Source organism: Schistocerca americana, chromosome 3 (genome assembly GCF_021461395.2).
Source record: "Schistocerca americana isolate TAMUIC-IGC-003095 chromosome 3, iqSchAmer2.1, whole genome shotgun sequence".
Taxonomy (NCBI): Eukaryota; Metazoa; Arthropoda; class Insecta; order Orthoptera; family Acrididae; genus Schistocerca; species Schistocerca americana.
Window position 1 is genome coordinate 903,156,062 of NC_060121.1, and position 17,358 is coordinate 903,173,419.

Genomic DNA, 17,358 nt, shown 5'->3' on the forward strand with positions numbered 1-17,358 from the left:
GTGCAAGGCCTAATACCTAATTCATGTTGTACCCGTTGCTGCAGTTCGTAAAATTTGACACACCGGGTGGTATACCGTGGTCTAGAATTACTGGTGTCGGGTGTAAACGGAGCAGACAGCGGAAGAACTCGCCAGTATACCAAATTACCCGATGATAGTGTCTTAGTTTGACGTCGAATAATCTTGCCGCTCTGATGCAAATTCGGGGTGATACCACAGAGTTTACGTGTAGTCCATAATGAAGATGTACGATGAACGTTGCAGGACCTGTAAGCTACCTCTCCTATACCGAACACAACAATACATTTCATTTGAAGACAGCGGTATCTTTCTAAAGGAGACAACTTCTAAACAGATCACGATTGGTTCATGAAACCATGTGTCTAGTGTCCCCCACGTACTTCTAATTATGTGCCACAGAAACATTAATAACTAGTAATGACGCAGATTCTCTGCAATAAAAGACGCTGTCCAATGATTTAGTTGATTAATCCACAAATGACAGAACATTCACAATGGTATAAATCTAAAATCATAGTTCTATTATTCTAGAGAAGACACAGTTGTTCATGTAGGTTCAGTGCGAATCAATTTACTTGTATCGTCAGTTTCCCTACAACCTATACCGCGTGACAATACCTACACTACAAATTGGCAGTCAAATGAATCGCTTATGTAGACTTTTGATTCCGTGAAATTACTTCAGTGTAGTGAGTAAGGTAATCTAAATTAAGTCTTCTAATAAATGTTTTATATCGAATAATATACACCTAGATATAAATAATCAAACACTTCCCACCTGAAGCTTCATATGTCCATTTCTCGCGACGTTGTGACAAGGTGATAACATGGCCGACCTCATCCTCTACAGCTGAAACCCCATGCGCGCTACTGCTAGCATTGTCGTCACAACACGACAATGCACCGGCAGCCAGAAAATAAGCTTAACAACAAAGTAATGCAAAGTGAGGATCACCGCCTAGAGCTTGCTAAGGTTACCAGGTTTAAGACGTTGTGCTCTTACAAGCCGTCTGTATGTAGCTTCTTCAACCATGTCTAATAAATTATTGGAAAATTAACATCTTTCTTTAAAGAATCGCATAGTGACTAAATTGATTCGTCATGCAACTAACCTTTGTGTTCGTTCGATGTCCACACTGTAATCTGAGCAAGTGAGGATCCCAAAAATCAAGAATTATTCTTCTTGTATGTTAACTTCTGCGAAATAGAAAATTTTGGTTTACGGAAATGCATTTCTAGCCCTGCCGCACCGCGAAAGCTAATACTTTCAATCTCCAGTGGTATGGCAAAAATACTGTACTCAAAAGCTACAGGATCTTTCCTTCCACTCATGTGAACTTGTAAAACATGTTTTACACCTATTTTGTATCTTTATCGATATTTCTACGTCATTTTGTAGTGTTCCTTATATAGAATGTTGTATCTGTCATGGAGATTATTTGACTATGTATACATGTTTCAGATGTGTGAGCTTTGGACGATATTGCTTAAATTATGCTTGTAGATTTAAATAACTACTGGTATGATTGTTATATAATGCACTGTAAATGACTTGGTCCACAGTTAGGGAACATAGGGTTGAATGTAAAAGATATGGGGAAGCCCCGCAGCTACGGAAGTAGCCTGGAGGAGTGGAAAAGGTGTGGTGGGCGGGCAAGTGGCAACTCGCCCTTTGCGACGAGTAAGGAGTCTGGACTGGGCAGTGCTGTGGTTAGCATCTTGTTAGCAGTAGCGGATCATTGTGGCTCATATGATTGAAGTTTTGAGGTCAGAAGAGCTTAAGAGCAATATTTTTGGCCTCCGATGGTCTATTTGGTGATAGTATTATCATGGGATGGGTTCTGATCCTATAAAAATATAATTCGGACCCAATGTAGATCAGTAACAAGGCGAGGCCAAAAGTACTGCCATGACGGCATCGCCGACAGATTAATAGCCCCTGCAAATGACGCCACCAGTTCCGCCAGCCTTCCACTAAGTTGTTTACATTTGGTACTCTGTACATGGACCAGGTATTTGTGAAATTTGGTTGATGTTGTAATAATGATCGTGGTGTTGCTATAAACTCAATCTTACACCCGTGATTATCCCAAATCACAAATCTGGATAGGAATCCTATCGTAGCGAATTTAATCCCGAGTGTCCTGATTTATTATGGACTAACATATTCGGCAGCTGTAAAAATAGTTATCCAGATGTAGATGTAGATTGTTTTATAACGTGTGGAGTTACATTGTTTGAAGTTCAGTTATATAGTTTGAGAAATACTCCAGTTCCAGTGCAATTTAAGTCAATCTGCAGTCATTTCCTTACATAATTTGCCTTACTTGGGAAGCTGCCTGAAAGTAGTAATCTGTAATGAAAAAGATTATTAATTGTTGCATTTATGCACTTTTTATCAGTGTTCATTTCACGAGAAAGTCTTTGAACTTGAATTTAATGTTGTGTTGGCATTTGCACAGGCACCCACATTTTGAGTAGGTTATAAGACTGCTTATCAAACCACATTTGTTATTTAAACAGTTAGAGTTTATTTTGCTTTACATAATTAATAATGAAGCAAAGTCTCCTTAAGTGTAGTTAGATTTGCATTGTGTTTTAAATGTTTCAAACCGAATTTAAGAAAGAAATATTTACTGTGTTAGCTGTTATAATGCACTTGCATAGAGACCCTGTACTAAGCAATGAAATTATGCTCGTAGAGTATGATCATTAACCGACCCCCTCATTTAAATCAGAATCATTTAATGCTCTTCCCTGTAGAGTATAGCTACTAGTTTCACGTGTTTTGGTGATTGATTCCATAAAATGCTTCATTTAGTTCATTTAAGGTACGTGTTGTTGAGACGGATATGTTACTGTTTGCTACCTCATTCGCCATTTGTTTGTCTGATTTTCAAGTTAGTAATACATTTATCTGCAAGGTTAGGTTACTGTGTAGTAATGTTTACAGATATAAAGAAAGAGTTTAGTGTGTGTGTCAAGGGAGGTTAGGCAAGCCTTCTGCTTTATAATATTGCGTGACACACGAATGCCTAATCATGATGGCGATTGATATTAATATGTAATGTTACAACTTGCTTTTGTGCTGGGAGAACGACTGTTCCGGACCCACTTTTATCCTGTTAGTTATACTCTGCAGGAGTGTTTCGGAAATGAATCCCAGATTGACTGTTATGTTTCCATCAGGTTATCTCACAGTCTCAACTTTCAAAAATTCCCCGCAGAGGTATAACAAGGGCATCGACTGTCGTTTAAGGCGACCGTTGTTACCGCTACAAACTATCAAGCATTTACCCAAATGTAAGGCAATCAACCATTCATTTCACTAAATGCATATTTCAACTAGGTCGCTCTGTGCTACCCTGCATTTTCTCTATGACGTTGCTACCTTAACGACGTAGTTGTGAGCCTCACAGATAATAAATAATTTCCGAATGCCTCACACAACACTCAGAATCTTACTACATCTAAACATGAGAATAGGCAATTTATTATTTAAACTATAGAGAAAGTACTCTGGTGCATACTATTATTTCCTCATTCTGTACTGTGAATACAATAAAATGCCACGCCACAAAACGTGTGTTCTCCTGCCGTAAGGCAGTCAGTTGACAACTTACACAATGTTTCTGGCGTTGCTGAGATGAAGAAGGTGTCAGATTTCATTCTTCAGAATACCGTGGTGATATGAAAACTTACCAGTTAATAAAGATCGGAATCGCACGTCATTAATTTAACAGAATGCATGCGGAATATCGTTACATTAACCAACTTAACCAGTTCAGATACATACATATATACATTAATCCTTGTTCCATAGATCATGAATACGACATTTCGTAATGATGTGGAACGTGTCACTTTAACATAAGTTTTGTTTACCCAAAATAATTAATTAATTAATTTCAATTTAGTTATTACTTCATATCTAAGAATTCATCTATTGAGTAGAAGAAGTTACCATTCAGAAATTCTTTTCATTTGCTTTTAAATGTTGGTTGGCTATCTGTCAGACTTTTAATACTGTTTGGAAAATGACCGAAGATTTTTGTGGCAGCATAATTCACCCCTTTCTTTTCCAAAGTGAGATTTAATCCAGAATAGTGAATATCATCCTTTCTTCTAGTGTTGTAGCTATGCACTTCGCTGTTATTTTTGAATCGGAATGGGTTATTAATGACAAATTTCATAAATGAATATATGTATTGCGAAGGTACTGTAAATATCCCGATGTCCTTAAATAAATGTCAGCAAGGTGATTTTGGGTGGGCTTCAGCTGTTATTCTGATTACACGCTTTTGTGCAATGAGTACTTTCTCTCTTAATGACGAATTACTCTCAAAATATGATGCCATATGAAAGCACTGAATGAAAACAGGCATAGTCGGCTAATTTACTGATATGTTTATCACTAAAATTTGCAATAACCCTAATAGCTGAACCCAACCGTTTGAGCAGATCATCGATGTGTTTCTTCCAATTCAACTGGAATTAGACAACTACCTAATATGTAACTTGTTAGTTGTTTCAATAAATTTGAGAATTTTAGCTTTAAAAGATTCATTTCGGGAACCCTGCTAATTTTGTAACTTATATTGGATGCTGTAGTTCTTTTTGTGTTGCGATTAATACTGCAGTGAGTAAGCTTTACTAAGCTTATGTCACTTTGTTAGTATTCTTGGAATCGCTCAGCGCTTTGTGAAATATAAAGATCTTTTCGCCAGAAAAAAAACATTTATTATTAATTAAATGCATTGAAATACAAATAGAACTACGAAGAAATATGGAATTTAATTGCGAAGCGGCAGGTAGGCAAAATTTGTCTTTTTGTAACATCGTTAAATTCCCATCTAGAGCCAGCGGGGGATATTGTCCTAATAAAGCACGTCAAGGCTCCGTAAAATAATTCACTGGTGCAATAAGCGTTTAGTTCATTACGAGTTTCGTGAAGCATAAACCTCCTTTCTCCCTTACCCCGGCAACCTGTTCTACGACTTCAGATTAATAATTAGATAGTCGACGTCGAAGGGTTTGACGTAGTCTTACGGAGTTCTGAGGACCTTATTTATTAGTCTTGGTATTAACTTACTGTTTTAAAATGATATTTACACTCTGTAGAGTTCTTGCAGATTCAAAGTTACTGTATATTTCTTAAACTGACGTACCCAAAATATTTTCTCCCAGATGCATACGACAGTTGTTTAATTAACGTCTGACATCATACTGCTGACCGTTACTTAATCTAGGAACGTTTCATACTGTGGATTGCCACCAAAAATCCCCATGAGTATATGCCCCATTTTTTTAATGAAAGGGACAACATATTAATGAACTATCCCAAACATCCAGCAATTTTGCTGTTACATGTGGCTGTAAAATAAACTTAACTGCCCAAGACGTTACTACTTAAGAGCCATTTGAAAAGCAGACTTAAAATTACTTCATTAAGCTGATTAGTAACTTTCTGGGTCTTTTCAGATCTTAGATCACCGATGCGTGCACTTCTGCCACTTAAGAATTTTTATGCGACTCTCATAAAACACTGTGCATCATTCCTCAAATGACTCAGGAACCAAAATATGCTGAAATTTACCCGACATTTCATCGGGTATGGCAATATCTACATATCAAAATATATGTAAAGGAGCAATTAGAAACTCTTACATTTCAAATGGAGAATCTGTGGATCTACGGAAACGAAAATACCTCGGTAAACATCAAGTAATAATTATAGTCTTGCTCAGTAAGTTGCAACAATGTTAACACAAAATATTAAAATGTGATCTCAGTGAACTTTACTAGCAGGCTATCTCTTTCCTACAGTCTGTCTGCTGTACGCCTTGCTCCATAAGAAAGCGTTCCAGAAACGAAAACGATACGGCCATTTAAGAACGTCCTCACAGCAGTATGGCTGCTACTACTGAGCACTTGTGAATAAATATGTGCGTCGAAATGTTTAATGCGTGGGCATACTTTTACAAGAGCCGATAACGTCGAAAAGTGCGACGTGGGTACGAAAATCCCAAGCTGAAGCAGTCGTATCTGTTACCCGTAGTCGATTACGTCTAAAGATTATTACCACAGCGCAATGGACTGATGCACACATATACAGTTTTACTACCTACTGCATGAATAGTCGGCGGTAACGCAGCCCATATTCTTTGACGCGTACAATACGGAATTGTTGAGCGTAAAAAATGTTTACAGCGAGTTGAAATGCTTTAAAAAGAGATGCGCCATGATCAGATAAAGCATCAGAAACCTTCACGGCAGGCATAACCGAGTATGGGGGACAGATGTTGGTATCAAACCAGAAACTGAAACTGATATTACAGTGTTCGACGGTCAACAACGTTATGGTCATCAATGACAAAGATTTGGGTAAGTTGAAGGCCTGCGCCCGATTTACGGCACATAAATTGACTGTTGAGCGGAAGGCAACAGAGATGTTCACACCAGTATTTTTCACTGTGTCCAAGATACTAAAAACTGTTCTCGCACGAGATGTCACCGGGAGCTGGCTGTTCGATTCGGAGCATGGCTGGCAGCTATCAAGATAGCCACGCACAACCATATATATCACGTTACGAGTAATATGCGAAGATGTGTGACTTCAATGGGTATATCAATTTTTAAAAGACACTTCTGTATTTTCAGTAGTAGTACAATGTTGGCCGAAAGTCTATCTTGGCTAACTGAGATTGTCATGAAGATGAAAAATGATATTGTGTTTGTATCTTCTTTTTTGACTGTTTTATCCGAATGGATAGGACGCCTCTGCTGTTTAGTACGTGGTAAAAACTTATTATTCTTGTTTATATGTTCTGTATTCATGGCTTTAACCGAAGATATAAGACATACTTTTTGTTGTGCAGGTGGTTAAAAACCATAGCGGCTAATTACTTATTTCAATCACAGTTGCGGTTTAATATGGGAAGTTAGCGATTTCCGCCGTTATGGGCCATCTTCCGATATCAAGTACAGTGTAGCACGCCAATTTCGTCGCCTTGTATTTGCTGCCTTAATATCAAAATACATTAAAAACCCACTAAAATAGCACTATAGTACCATTTTTCAGTAATATTTTGGTCTTGGAAATGGTGAAGACGTCAGCCACACACTTATGTAACACAGGTTTGTTAGACAATTTTAAAATTATTTTCTTCAGAATGCGATTGTACCATCGAGAAATTACACATTGGTCACAAAATGTAAGGTGAAAGTAAAATGTAAATAGTGCATGCGGAAAAAATACTAGAAGCCTAGAGTACACACTTACTTGTTACATATTGTGCTGAAAACGTACGTTATAATAAAGCCGTTTCTCTCTTGTGAAGTAAAAATTTATATCAGAAACAACAAAATTAGTCATAGACATCAGATAACATCACTGTGAACTTCACAGATAAAATGTATCAACAGGACATACTAGGCTCTTAAATTAGGGTAACTTCCCCGCAGGGGGCACCACACGTGCAAAACTCAAGAAATGTCCAAATAAGCATGCTGAGAACTAAAACTAAAACCTAAACTCCTCTCGAACAGGCCGTGAAGGCCCAATGGTACCGACCGGCCGCTGTGTCATCCTCAACCCATAGGCGTCACTGGATGCGGACTTGGAGTGGCATGTGGTCACCACACCGCTCTCCCAGCCGTATGTCAGTTTCCGAGACCGAAGTCGCTACTCCTCAATCAAGCAGCTCCTCAGTTCGCCTCACATGGGCTGAGTGCATCCCGTTTGCCAACAGCGCTCGGCAGACCGGACGGTCACCCATCCATGTGCTAGCCCTGCCCGACAGCACTTAACTTCGGTGAACTGACGGGAACCGGTGTTACCGCCGCGGCAAGACCGTTGGAAAGCATGCCGAGAAGCTTACACTAAATCAGTTGAGAAGTGAAAATTGCGCGTGATTCGGCGCTAATAATCATCCTTAGTAACCATGTCTAATATCAGAGAAAAAAGAAGTGCATAATTATCGAACACTATAAGTTTACAATAACAGTGCGATCTGGTACATAAAATATTTCATAAAACAAATGACGCTCGACAGCATCCCAGGCGTGTTGCAAAGGGTTCAGATCAAGAAAATTTGACGGCCTACACTTGAACGTTAGTCCATCAAACAGCTGTTCAAGCCACTGCAGCAAGATTCTGGCGTTATGAAACGTAGTGAATGTACCCCACAGCACAATACTTTCGTCAAACGGTTTGCTTCCGTAGCGTGGTACATATACGAGAAGCCTGGAGGAACAATGACCTTGTGTAGTAGTAAACGTGATCCTTTTAATCCAAGGTTCACCCATGGAAACACGTGGTGGTCATCTGAAGCGAAGCCCCATATTCAGCAACGTGCGTTGAAGAGGATGCTGCGAAACGGGATACCTGCGACAGCGTAGCACTCTGCTGTCCTTGAGTCATTGATTGCCGCCTATTCCGCTTTGCAGAGAGCATACATCTGCTGACCTTCTCACTCTGCGATGAGGCGTAGACGTCCTTCACCTTCTCGTCTACTCGTATTTCGCCGTCGTTCAACTTTTCATAGATTCACACAATGGGAGCACGCGAAAACAGACCAACTTCGCATTTTCTTAGATACTTTTTTTTAAAGGAACAGCGTTACATTTTAAATTTAAGTAACGTGGCGTTAATTTACGATATGAACTATTAATGATTATTTATTGAGGCATATGGGGGGAGAGATTTTATAAAATATTTGTTGGAGTATATTGTGATTAGCACTTGTTATATGCACAATGATTTAAATCAATCACATGTGTAATGTCTCGGCTTTTCCTGAGGCTGCTATAATTCATTAATATGAAAAGAGCAGTATTCAGCCAATGATACTGGGAAGCCGTTAGGCTTGAGGACTGTCAATCCTCGTACCTTTACATTCCACTCCCAGAAAACGTTTTCTACGAGACAAAATGCGCAGTAGGCTGGGAGGTGTCGACATATGGTCTGCATGTCGGCCATCTCGTTTTCGTTTCTGGAACGCTTTCTTATGGAGCAAGGCGTACAGTAGGCAGACTGAAGGAAAGAGATGGCCTGCTAGTAAATTTCACTGAGATCCCATTTTAATATTTTGTGTAAACACTGGTGCAACTTACTGAGGAGGACTATAATTATTACTTCTGCAGTAATAAGTCGTATAAAGTCAATAGTGTCCGTGGATTGAAGAAATTTCCACGCTAAATTATGGTATTGGAACAATTACACCATCTTACTTCAAGAATGGTTCCAAAATGTAGACATTATGTCATGTTTGGTGTATATAATCAGTATGAGATATGAAGAATATGCAGAAGCATGTTTTCGCGATATTCTTAACTTCACTGCTCCTCACAAGGAAAACTACTGACAGTTTCGCCGGCCGAAGTGGCCGTGCGGTTAAAGGCGCTGCAGTCGGGAACCGCAAGACCACTACGGTCGCAGGTTCGAATCCTGCCTCGGGCATGGATGTTTGTGATGTCCTTAGGTTAGTTAGGTTTAACTAGTTCTAAGTTCTAGGGGACTAATGACCTCAGCAGTTGAGTCCCATAGTGCTCAGAGCCATTTGAACCATTTGAACTGACAGTTTCAGATGGTTCAAATGGCTCTGAGTACTGTGAGACTTAACATCTGACGTCATCAGTCCCCAATAACTTAGAACTAGTTAGACCTAACTAACCTAAGAACATCACACACATGCATGCCTGAGACAGTATTCGAACCTGCGACCGTAGGAGTCGCGCGGTTCCGGACTGAAGTGCCTAGAACTGATTCTTTCCTTATCATTCTTGTAAAGGAATGCCAGACTTGTGTTACCGGTGACTGTGATGAGAAGTGCTTTTGGATTACTACGCTGACAGCTAATTCTAAAAAGTGTTACATATACATACATACTCCTCAAGGGTAGTTGTGCCACAACAACTCGTTTCCTTCCTGTTCCACATAAAAACAGAAAGAGGGAGAAATGTCTGTCTATATGCCTCTGTATCATCTCTAATTTCTCTTATTATCGAGGTCCTTACGTGAAATGTAGGTTGGCGACCCTAGAATCGTCCTGTAGTCAACTTCAAACGCCGGTTCTCTAAATGTTATCGATAGTGTTTCGCGGAAAGAACGTCGTCTTCCCTACAGAGATTCCCATTTGAAACTTCTCGGTAGTACTCGAGTGTAGATCAAACCTACCGGTAAGAAAGCTAGCAGCACGCCTGTGAACTGCTTCTTTGGCTTCCTTTAATCAGACCTGCTGGCAATCCCAAACACAGTTCTCAAGAATGGGTCTGTCACGTAGAGTTCGACCGCCCATCTTCTCCACTTCCGTCCTTGCGTTCTCGTTCCATTTTATACCACTTTTCAAAGTTACGCCTAGATACTTACCCGACATGACTGTGTCAACCAGCACATTTCTAGTGCTGCATTCTGACGTTATGGGATTGTTTTTTCCACCCATCTTCATTAACTTAGATTTTTCTACATTTAGAGCAAGTTGCCATTCAACACACCCCTTACAGAATTTTTCTAAGGCATGGTGTGTCACTCAGCGACGACACTTTGCCGGACACTATGCGTCATCAGCACACAGTCGCAGATTACTGTTCGTCCTGTACGTCACATCATTTATTTACACATTATTACAGATGGCGATACTATCGCGTATAAAAGGGCAATGCATTGGTGGAGCTGTCATTTGTACCCCGGTTTTTCGCGTGAAAACGTTTCCGAGCGATTATGGCAGCACGACAGGAATGGTAGTTGGAGCTAGACGTATAGGACACTTCATTTCGGAAATCGTTATGGAATTCAATATTCCGCTATCCAGAATGTCAAGAGAGTGCTAAAAATCGACATTGCACGCGTTACCTCTCAAAACGGACAACGCAGCTGCCGACGGCCTTCAGTTAACGACCGAGAGCAGCAACATTCGCGTAAAGCTGTCAGTGCTAACAGACAAGCAACACTGCGTGAAATAACCACAGAAATCAACTTGGTACCTGCGACGAAAGTATCTGCTAGGACAATGCGGCGAACTACGGCGTTAATGGTCTGAGACAACAGACGATCGACGCGATTGCCTTTGCCAACAGCAAGACATCGCCTGCAGCGCCTGTCAAGGGCTGGTGACCGTATTGGTTTGACGCAGGACGACTGCAGAACTATGGCCTAGTCAGATAAGCAGAGATTTCAGTTGGTAAGAACTGATGGTCCCACTGTGTTGCGCAGACCCCACAAAGTTTACTGTAAAACCAACTGTAGTTTCAAAAAGCCGAATGTGTTTCACACAATTTACGATAAAGCAGTATTTTTTACCTGATGTACGTAAGGCAGCAGTTTTGCTGGTACACCATTCAAAAATGTTTGACGAGACAAAAACATTTATGGGTGTTGCTTGGTGATTTCCTAGCCTTCAGACAACTAGACACAATAAAAAAAAATGGCTCTGAGCACTATGGGACTCAACTGCTGTGGTCATCAGTCCCCTAGAACTTAGAACTACTTAAACCTAACTAACCTAAGGACGTCACACACATCCATGCCCGAGGCAGGATTCGAACCTGCGACCGTAGCAGTCGCACGGTTCCGGACTGCGCGCCTAGAACCGCGAGACCACCGCGGCCGGCTAGATACAATCAATTATTTTCTTTGTGTGCCAGTGTGAACAGAGTAAGAAGGAAAAGGATGGCCGGGTCAAACGAACGCCGGTTTCAGTTGATAAGAGCTGATGGTAGGGTTCGAATGTGGTGCAGACCCCATGGAGCCATGAACCGAAGTTGTAAACATGGTACTGTGCAAGCTGGTGGTGACTCCATAACGGTGTCAGCTGTTTTTACATGGAATGGACTGGGTCTTCTGGATGTTGGGCTACTTGGAGACCATTTGCAGCCATTCACAGACGTCATGTTCCCAAACAAAGGTGGAATCTTCATGGATGACAGTGTCACCGGACCACAGTTTCCCTCCTATTGGTTTGGACACATTCTGGACAGTTCACATGAATTGTCTGACCAACCAGATTGGCCGACACGATTCCCATCGGACATTTATGGGATGTAATTGACAGGCCACCTAGTTCACAAAATCCTGCACGGGCAACGTTTTCGCAATTACGGACAGGTGTAGAGGATGCATGGCTCAATATATCTGCAGGGGAGTTGCAATGTCTTGTTGAGTCAAAAGGAGAACCGACCCGATATTAGGAAGTATCCCTAGACTTTTGTCAATTCAGTGTGTACAGAGAATAAGGGCGGTCCTGTCACACTTCTGACAATACCCTTCTCTCCGATGAACAATCGCCATCAAGAACAACGTGCTTGGTTTTATCATATAAGAAGTTTTAGAGACAACCACATATCTAGGAACCTAATTCAGATGGTGAGACCTTTGTTAACAGTCTGCAGTAGGGCACCGTTTTAAACACTTCCCGGAAATCTAGAAATCGATTCTGCCTGTTTCCGTTCAATGGTTTGCAGCATATCGTGCGTGAAAAGGGCACGCTGACTTTCACACGAGTGATGTTTTTCAAATCCATGCTGATCTACGGACAGAAGCAGTTTCTTCCAAAGGAAATTCGTATCATTCGAACTGACCATATACTCAAGAATCCTGTAGCAAACCGAAGTTAAGGGCATTGGTCTGTAGTTTTACGGGTCCTTTCTTCTACCAGTCTTATATATAGTGTAACAACTATGACGGCTTCTGACATCAAATGTAACAGTTGTGTTACTAAATGTGACACTTCTGTCACTCAATGTAACTGGATTTTCTCTTTGGATGCTGTCAATTGTCAGGATGAGCATTCTAAAGCATTCTGTCAGGGTGAAAATATTAAATAAATTAACTTTTCTCTCTTACAGCATGTGGGCAGGGTGGGTTCTCCCTTGGCTCGGGTATGAGGTCGAATGAAACATCATTTTTACATAAGATAACTTTTATTGAAAGTTTCGTACAACTGTATCTTACTGGATGTTCTGGTTCGGAGAGCGGCAGCCGTGTCGTTTGCGTAGCCTTGTGCTGCGACAGCGGCGGCGGCGGCGGCGGCGGCGGCGTCTGATTACGCGTAGCGGTGTGTATCTCGTGTCGCCGTCTCGCCCAGCTGACCGGAGACGCGCAGCGCGAGGTGGCCCGTTTAATTATTGCGAGCGAAGTCGTGCATCGGATGGTGATACCTTGAATGTGACGTCCCAGTGTTTCTCTTCTCTAAGCGGCCGCGTGTGTTGTGCGTCGACCAGCGGAGCGGCGCGGCGGGGGAAGGCCAGTGTCCCGAACTCGAACCACGGACTCCCGCTTGCCAGTCTTCGGCTGTCAGGTCTTCATCCCAGCTCACAGGTAACTACCGATGTGAGGCCGTCTCCTTCCCGTCCTCACGAGTCACCCGGGTATGTAAAAACCAGACTTCCAATACCTTTTAACTTCTGTCTTCTGGCGCCGCGGCTGCTGCTTGCTATTCCATTACAGCGGCGGACTTGGTGCGTCTGTGCATGATGCAGTCTCTTCTTGCATGACGGTCTTCAGCACCGAAACTGACTGAAAACTACTGCTACTCTTCTTTTCTTCCTTCGTCTCTCGTCTTCGTCTCCGTCTGTCTTCATCTGTCTTCCTCTGTCGGGCCCACCGCGTCTCGCGTATTTATTCACTTCAGTTCACTGGAGGTGAACGACTTCACGGCCATTGCCTCTTCTGTCACGTTGAAAAGCTTCTCGAAGAATCTTCTTGACCTCGGTCATTGGCTCTTGGAATGTAGGCGAGGGCCTCTGATCGCATGTGACGACTGAGAAACACGTGAGCCGGTCATTGCCTCTTCCGTCACGTTGAAAAGCTTCTCGAAGAATCTTCTTAACGTCGGTCATTGGCTCTTGGAATGTAGGCGAGGGCCTTTGCTCACATGCGACAACTGAGAAACACGTGAGCCGGTCGGGCGATGCCCTGACGGCTGAATCGACAGCGCCCGCTTATGTGGAACTCGCTGACTTCATGGTCATTGTCTCTTCTGTTCTGCTGTTCTGCGCACTGAATGCGAGTATGTAACTCTCCAAACAAAACCAAGTTTTCCATTTATATTCTAATTTCTAGTTCACTTTGATTTCACTAATTTATTTACTTAAGTACCACTCAACAATAGAAACCACATGCGCCTTTTTTTTCCAGACGCTTGGGACATTATGATGAGCGAGAGATTAGCTATAAATCTGAACTAAGTAAGGGGCCAATGCCATAGAGTACTCTCTGTGCAACTGAATTTGGATTCCAGTCGGGTCATCTTCTCCAAGCCAGGGATGCGTATTACTGCGGAAGTCATAAAGAATTGTGAAAAAGGTTTTGTCTCCAGCAGAAATGAGTGACCATGGATAATCATAGCTGTAATTGATGCCCTGGCTGGTGATGTAAAAGGCGGTGATTAAATTTAGCTACACCGAATTTGACGTTTATCGAATTTAAGAACAGGTATTACAAGAACTTTGGTGGGAACAGAACAAAGGCAGTTTCCATCGTAAGTTTGTAGTCGCAAGAATGTCACAGAGAAACCTGCCCTGATGAATTATTGTAAAAACTGGTCGAGTAGGTTGGAACGTTTACAGGGGACATCAGAATCTGAAGTCATGAGAGAGTTAGGGAAAACGTTGCTTGACGATTCCAAGACCTACGTTGGCAGAAACCTAAAGACCATTATACCATGTTCAGACTAAATCTGGATGAGTATAACTGGCGAGAGGGGCGTGGGCAGAGATTTTTTTCTGAAATTGAATTTACCAGGAAGAGGTGAGAGAAATGGACCACAGGTATATGGAATGAGAGGACTTCGTAGAGGTAATTATTCCGCTTGCTGACACGCTAATTACGGTAACTGTAGTGAGGGGAATGATTCAGAGAACTAATTACCGCACAGGTCAAGCACCAGTCGAATGCGAAAAGGAATAAATGGTCTGATCGAAATAAAAAGTTTGTATGTGTAATATGTGGGGAACGTGTTTAAAAAGAGAGTAGCAATTCTTGTAGTATTGATTGCTAAAAGCGAGTGGATACAAGGCTGAAAAAGAAGCGAAAAAATTAGTAGTAAGCATGTCATCATCATACAATAAAGCAACGCAGATGCAGGTAATCAGTCGGAACAGGAGGCTGATTGTCGTTGAGGGAAGAGAAGTTAAACGAATGTACAGAAGCAGCTCAATGCTGCCAAAGGAAAGTTATGTCGTGGTTAAGAGTGGCAACAAAGCGCGTCAGATGGATGAGTTCGGAAATGGCAAAATATGTGAAAAGGAGGTAGACAACTGATAATGTTTCTACCTAATCCAGTTACACTGTGAAAGAGTAATACAGTCTGTTACAGAGGCGGAGGCTGATGAAGAAATAATTTCCTTTCCAGTAACAAACAGTAGCTCGACGAAATAATGTTACTTTCAAAGATAGTAAGCACGGTCAGAAATGATGACAAGTTTAGGCAACATGCAAACACATGAGGGTAGTGAAGGTCATAAACCCAATTCCTATGATACAGTAAAGCTCACAATTTGAGTAATCGAAGTCAAGAATTCACAAGCGACGAGAAACTGAGAACAAACAAATTACCGAATCAGAAGTAGATGGATGTGTGCTAATTCAGCGCAGTCAATAGGGAATAAAAGAAGTAGATAGTATGAAAAAGAGAAGACCTATGGATAAATTGATGTTTTAAACTTTGGTCAAATATCTTGGAGCGGTATTGCAGTAGAAAAGGTATTGCTATGAGAAACTTACATGCAAGAGATAGAGAGATTGGGTCACACATACGTCACAATGAACATAGGTCATGTGGGAAGTATCTAACTGCTCTTGAACCAATAATGAAGTCTCAGGTTAGTGAGAGTGCAGATTTGTTTTCCAGAAGAAATTTTATTTAACAGAAAGACTAATAGTTTAGATGAACATAAGACAGATTTTTCAACACAGCAGGCACTTTCTGTAGAAGAAAAGCGAGAAAAGCTTAAACGCATAATAAAACAGTAAACAAAAGCGAGAATTTGAAAACATGTTAAAAATTTGAGTAGTAGTGAACTTAGGGACAGTGTCTTGTTGATATCAAAATTCGCGAAAAACTAAGTAAAATAAACCATAAGATTAGTAAATTCAACTTTTCACATCCAATGTATGATTCAGAACTGTACTTGTATGAAATACAAATGCATATTCTTTAGAGTTTCCTAAGTGAGGTGTTAGAAACACATGCGACCTAAACATGTTTGAATAAAAAATGGACAACATGGTCAACCAGTAACGATTATAAAAGGTTTACTTGTAGCGTATCATGTCAGTGTTAAACGTTATAACGATTAATATTTCGTTAATCTATCATAATATTTATTATGTTCGAGAAAATGTGTATACCGATAGCTAATATTTATCATTTACAGGATTTGTTACTCAAGTTAAAAATATTAATAAATGTCTGAGATTGACACTTCACAGAAAAATGTGGAAAAGTGTAATATGAAAAATGCTAGACACATGAAAATGTTATCGTATTTATAGAGATTTTGTAAAACAGTGGAATGTGAAAAAAGGTGTAGTGAGTTAACATATAGGTTTATTTCATTTTTGTATAAAGTAGTAAATGATAATCAACTGTTCATGTTTATTTTGGGGTTAAAACGTGTTTAGCAAGAGTGAGAATCGATCCTTTAGAAGAAGGAGGTGCAGTGTTTTTCAGCTAAAATATAACAAAAGATTTGTTTTTTAAATAATTTTAATTAAGATATCTAACGTGTTAAGTGAGATAATAACGAATAATTTTTGTGATAAAAGTGATGCACAACTCTACAAAATGTAACACTAATAATACATAAGCCACAGCACAACTGAATGTTTGTTTAAGATAAGTAGAACAGTGTTTAAAGACTATTTATACAAAACAATTAAAAATTGACACAAGACTGGTGAATATTTAAATACTTAAGTGTAATATTTTATGTATTTTGATAACAAATGCTGCACAATATTCATAAATCTATGTTATATGTGAGGATATACACTCCTGGAAATGGAAAAAAGAACACATTGACACCGGTGTGTCAGACCCACCATACTTGCTCTGGACACTGCGAGAGGGCTGTACAAGCAATGATCACATGCACGGCACAGCGGACACACCAGGAACCGCGGTGTTGGCCGTCGAATGGCGCTAGCTGCGCAGCATTTGTGCACCGCCGCCGTGAGTGTCAGCCAGTTTGCCGTGGCATACGGAGCTCCATCGCAGTCTTTAACACTGGTAGCATGCCGCCACAGCGTGGACGTGAACCGTATGTGTAGTTGACGGACTTTGAGCGAGGGCGTATAGTGGGCATGCGGGAGGCCGGGTGGACGTACCGCCGAATTGC